The sequence below is a fragment of the Rana temporaria genome, chromosome 3 (assembly GCF_905171775.1).
Source record: "Rana temporaria chromosome 3, aRanTem1.1, whole genome shotgun sequence".
NCBI lineage: Eukaryota > Metazoa > Chordata > Amphibia > Anura > Ranidae > Rana > Rana temporaria.
In genome coordinates this window covers 334591983-334598161 of record NC_053491.1, presented here as the reverse complement: position 1 = coordinate 334598161, position 6179 = coordinate 334591983, and the positions used below count along the sequence as shown (strand labels likewise).

General features: G+C 44.3%; 1 long non-coding RNA gene across 1 annotated transcript; it reads right to left on the bottom strand.

Annotated features, from left to right (window-relative positions):
- Positions 1 to 2755: 2755 nt before the first annotated feature.
- On the bottom strand, positions 2756 to 4987 carry LOC120932561. Its single transcript, XR_005748014.1, has 2 exons — positions 4760 to 4987; positions 2756 to 4265 (listed from the first exon to the last, which is right to left on the bottom strand). It is a non-coding gene; the product is annotated as an uncharacterized LOC120932561 (long non-coding RNA).
- Positions 4988 to 6179: the final 1192 nt, after the last annotated feature.

Genomic DNA, 6179 nt, shown 5'->3' with positions numbered 1-6179 from the left:
TCCCTGGTGGTCCTGGTCGGCATCCTGGTGGTACAGTGTGGGCATCCGAGGGGGGGGGGGGCTGCGCTGATAAACAATCAGCGCAAACCCCCCTGTCAGGAGAGCCACCGATCGGCTCTCCTCTACTCGTGTCTGTCAGACGCGACACCACACCACCGATTGCCGCGATGTGTGCCCCCACGGGCCAGGGTTGTCAGGAAGAGGCCCTTGTCCCCATCAACATGTGGACAAGGTGCTTTGGGGAGGGGGGGCACTCGCTCCTCATTTTTTTTTTACATTTTAGAGTGGAGTTCCCCTTAAAGTCCATACCAGACCGAAGGACCTGGTATGGACCTGGTACAGCCGCGAGCAAGTTTTAAATTACATTTTTTCCTTTAGAAATATCATTACTGCTGCGGCATGTTCTTTACATCGCACATATGCGCCACTTTACAGGCAGACTAGGGGACCCCCCAGGCATGATATTTAAAGGAATATTTCATTTTTATTGTTTAACTTTAAGCATCAATAAAATCACTGCTCCTGAAAAAACTATTGTTTTTAAAACCTTTTTGCATTGATGCATGTCCCCTAAGGCAAAACTTTCACACTATCCAAAACCAAATAAAAAGTGTTTGGGCTCCCCTTCACTGAACTCCAGTGTCTCCATGTCTTTTTCCAAAAGAGATATTCCAGAGATAAAGTTGGCCTTTATAGAGTCATAGCAATTATATAATGCACCATTGCAGCTTGTAACTAGTTTAGCTATGTGCTGACCTACACAGGACATGAATTATACAAAGTGGTCTCATTTCCTTTGTTTGACAGTTCAAGTCCCCAACCCCTTCTAGCTGTTTACTCAGACAGACTAACACAGGCAGACCAAATATCTGTGACACATCAGCACCTGTAACTGTCCAACAACTAGGGACCAATCAGATCCCAGCTAGGCCAGTGCGCACATGCTCGGGAAATGGAGTGTCTGGCAGCCGATAAACACAGTGAAACCCTTTCCTGTCTGTTACGTTTACTGTGCACACACTTCCCCTCTGTTTCATCCAATCTTTGCAGAGACGACAGATTATAATAACATTATTTAATATTATGACAACCATCACTGTATCATTAGATCTGGCCAACATTAAGGAGGATGTAATTTATTGACAGCAAATTCTGGGACTGCTGACTATGTACTTTCTATTGACTGCCTGCCTCACTTTTAAAGAGACACTGTCACCTTGCCCATGCAGGGCCAACTCCCTGACCACTTCTTCTTCTGCATCCAGCTGCACTACCGAGTGCTTCTTGGTATAGGGGGCATGTACCCTCTCCCAGGGCCGATCCTAGGGTCACAGACGCCTGGGTGCAGAAATATTGCTTGTACTCCAACATGGGGGTGGTCATCTTACCAACTCCTCCCCTTTTACAAATGTTTCTATGGCTACGATTCAAACACAGAGATTCTCCCCTAAGAAGTCTTCATTAGTGTCCCCCATCAGAGCCCCCACAGCAGGTGTCCCCATAGATCAGTACCTGTCCAAAAGATCCCTGTAGCTCGGGTGTGCTGGGAGCAGAAGCACATTACAGGGGGCGGGGCATACGTGGCATCTTTGGTTACTAAGAGGGTGGCACTCGGAGAGCATTTCTGGGAGTGCATGGGATGATTGTAAGTGGAGCCTAGTACCGGAACCCACTACATGCGCTCCACCCCTGGATACAGACAAGGAGGAGGGAGGGGAGCACTTTGGAGCTTCGGCGCCCCCACCTCTGCGACACCCCACGCACGCTGCCTAGGATCGGCCCTGCCCTCTCCCCTGTGACATTGCTCCAGGCCAATGCAAGGCGACCCCTCTGTGAACCACTTCCTCCTCTGGATCCATCTACACCAGGGGTCCCCAACCCCCGGGTTGCAAAACCAGTTCATGCCCTGTTTGCATTCGGGCCGCAAAGGCTGCACTGAAAAGGGTGCGGTGGGCGAGCAGAGAGATGACATCATCTCTCCCGCTTGCCTCGCATCACAGCTGTTCTGCCATCCAACTGTCATAGGACAAGCTGCCCCTGACTACGTTCCTATTTGATGAAACGCAGCGTAGAGTGGAGATCTGATGTAACGATGCTACGCGTGCCGACCGCGGCCATCTTTCTGGTTGGAAACATCTGATATCCAGGACTAAACTGAGTTCCTGACATGCCTGTTTTTATTTGAACAAATGTGAGTATTATGATTGTGTTATGGAATAAATATACCCTGAATTTACCAGCTACACTATGAGGAGTTGCCTTCTTCTGTTTTATGCATGAACCTGTGGATTCCTTATGCAGTGAGACCATACAACATTCAGCTGTCTGTTACTTGAGTGGAGCCGTGGCATTAAGGATGTATTATGCTCATCTGGCCACCAATAATATAGTGGTCCATTTTCTCTGATAAGAGGCCTGGTGTGTTGGTGTTCGGTGGAGGATACTTTTGGCTCACCCTATTTTTCTCCTGTATGCACCATAGGTGGTTCCAGTCTTCTCTGAATAACAGACTTTTTAATGTCATAATACTGTGGACTTAGCGCTGCGTACCCTAAGGCCCCTTTCACACTGGGGCGCGGGTGGCGGTAAAGCGCCGCTATTTTAAAAAATGCATGCAACAACATTTTTCATATGTTTACTGTATTGTATATTGTATTGATTCTAAAATGAAAAAAAAACTAACCGTATCATTTAAATCTACCACACTCATTCTGGCTTTGTTCTTGCGGTAAAATGACATTAAATTTCACTTTACTTCAGTCAAAATCAGCTGTAAAACTTTATTAACAAGCACATTCCATAGGATACAGCATGGAGCAGTACATCAAACTGCTTCTCAGTGCATAAACACAATCCTTTTACACAATCAAAGTAATCTTTTTACACTTGCCTATCATATCCATTTAACATACAGCATTAGCCTTCAGTCATCAGCCGGTAAAATAAAACAAGGTTACAAAGCTACAAACTAAAGTGCATTTTTTCTTATATTTGTATAATGTTATTGGTAATATTCACAAGTATATAATTCTGTAAATGGCTGTAATAATGACATTTAAATTTGAAAGATTTGTGAGACCCAAAATGCCAAAAAACATTATGTAGTGACTTGTGTATAATAATGACAGATGATGCGCAGTTAGGTAAAAACAACATGAAAATGGTCTTCCCACAGGAGATTTAGTGTAGCATTCCCATACTCATTTATAAGAGTTGTTGTGTTGTGTTCTTCTATGTTCACTAGTTTTGTAGAAGTGTCTATTACACATGGCTTACTGTTAACATTGAACCAGTCTATGGATTTTCAAGTATATACATATTGTTGACAAGCAGAAAATAACCTTTATTACAATACCTTAATAACCTTTAGCTGTATACACTGTGGAGCAATTCATCCTTATAATTCACAGCCTAAGAACTTAAATAATTAAAATAATTTTTTCAACAGCTCAGCTCACCCTGCTCCTCCATCCACAGTGCCTGAAGCTATAATGGTTAGTGAGGGTTTTCTTAATCTTATTTACTGCATGTTAGAATAGGTAAATATTGTCTATGGTTTAGCCAAATGCTCACTTTAGAGAAAACCTGTGCAAAGGACATACATGGGTCATGGACTTCTGAAAAAGATGACAAGCATTTTAAGAAGCAGGTTGGCAATGGTGGCATATTTCTTTCGCTACAGGCTTGCTTGGCTTACTTACTTACTTGGCTTATGTATATGTATATATATATGTGTGTGTGTGTATGTATAATATATATAGCACCATCTACCTAGGTAGGTTCTAGAAGTGAGGATTTTTGTAGTATGAGTAAATTTAGGCAGGCCTAGCTAGAAGCTAGGCCTGTTTGTTTTGGTCTGTATGGGTTTGGAGTGGCTCAGAGCAGCAGATGTGACTTACAGACAGCATCACTCCACTGTTACCTCCCTCTGCCTTCTGCAGGATTATAGAAGAAGAGGAGGGAAAGAGAGATGGAGCTGTTTGGGGTGTCTCAGGATCCCTGACCAATCCCCAACTAGGATTGGCAGGGGGCAGGCCTCCTTGAACTACTCAGGGTCAGCCCAGCTGGGAAGGAGTTGTTGTGTGTAAGAACTGGAGATGGGGTACTAGGTGGTCAAGGCCTTTGAAGGAGTTCTCAAGTCTGGGGGGGGGATCTTGGGCCTGGGGCTCAGGTGCAGGACTGGGCCCTTCAAAGCATGAAGGATCTGGACAGAAGGCACAGGAGGAGTCAGAGATGACAGCAGGAGCTGGTACTGCCGGGCAAGTCTTAAAGCGGGAGTTCACCCTAAAAAAAATTTTAAGATTAGATTCGTGCTCATTTTGTCTAGGGAAATCGGCTATTTTTTTGAAGCAGTACTTACCGTTTTAGAGAGCGATCTTCTCCGCCGCTTCCGGGTATGGTCTTCGGGACTGGGCGTTCCTTCTTGATTGACAGTCTTCCGACAGGCTTCCGGCGGTCGCATCTATCGCGTCACGAGTAGCCGAAAGAAGCCGAACGTCCGTGCGGCTCTATACGGCGCCTGCACACCGACGTTCGGCTTCTTTCGGAAAATCGTATTGCGATAGATGCGACCGTCGGAAGCCTGTCGGAAGACTGTCAATCAAGAAAGAACGCCCAGTCCCGCAGCCCATACCCGGAAGCGGCGGAGAAGATGTATCTCTAAGTACGGCTTCGATTTAAAAAAAAACTACCCGATTCCCCTTGACAAAATGAGCATGAAACTAATCTTAAAAATTGTCATTTCCGGGTGAACCTCCACTTTAAGGAGGGAACCACCGGTCGGAGTCAGGAGGGCTGGTGAGCGACATATACAGTCCAATAAAATAACAAAAACAAAAAAAAACAACGGACTGTTCATTGTCTTGTAGTGTCTGGGAAGTGAATGCCGGGTCGTGCAGGGTGACAGGTGGGCCACATCACTTAGTAGCCCCTACAGGGGTACCGCTATATATATATATATATATATATATATATATATATATATATATATATATATATAAATATATATATATATATCTAGATATATCTAGATATATATGTATATACAGGGCAGCCATCAGAAAGTTTGGGGCCCCTTACATGGCTATCGACGTCCCATCCCATGTCCTCCTCCTTCACCATCCCTTTTCCAGTCTGATCTCCCCCATCCCATGTCCTCCTCTTCCAGTCCCATCTCCTCCATCTAATGTCCTCCACCCTCCTACAGTCCCATCTCTTTCATCCCATGTCCTCCTCCTCCAGTCCCATTTCCTCCATCCCATGTCCTACTCCTCCAGTTCCATTTCCTCCATCTCATATCCTCCTTCTCCTCCAGTCTTATCTTCTCCATCCCATGTCCTCCTCCAGTCTTATTTTCTCCATCCCATGTCCTCCTGCCCCAATCCCATTTCCTTCATCCTATGTCCTCCTTCTCTTCCAGTATCATCTCCTCTATCCCATGTCCTCCTCTTCCAATCCAATTTTCTCCATTGCATGTCAGCCCTCCTCTATCCAATGCCCTCCTCATCCTTCAGTCCCATCTCCTCCACCCCATACCCTCCTCCTTCACCGGTTGCATCTCCTTCATTCCATGTCCTCTTCCAGTCCCATCTCCTCCATCCCATGTCCTCTTCCTTCAATCTCATTTCCTCCATCCCATGTCCTTATGCTCCTCCAGTCCTATTTCCTCCCCCTCCAGTCCCATCTTCTCCATCCCATGTCCTCCTACTCCAGCCCTATCTCCTCTATCTCATATCCTTCTCCTCCTCCTCCATCCCAAGTTGTCCTACTACAGTCCATCTTCTTCATCCTCCTCCTCCTCCATCCCATGTCTTTTTCCTCCTCCTCCAGTCCCACCCCCCCATCCCATGTCCTTTTTTCTCTCTCATCTCGATCTCTATGTATTATGTATAGGCTGTCCCCTCCTGATGGTGGCCCTGTGTATATATATATATATATTCATTCATTTTTTTTAAGCGCTATATAAATCCTGTATAATAATTTTATATATATATATATATATATATATATATATATATATATATATATATATATATATATATATATAAATAAACTATATATACATAATTATCTAGATCTATATATATATATATATATATATATATATATATATATATATATATATATATATTTGCAAGGAGTAGAGGTATTTGCATTTGAATTCGTAATAGCTTCTTGCA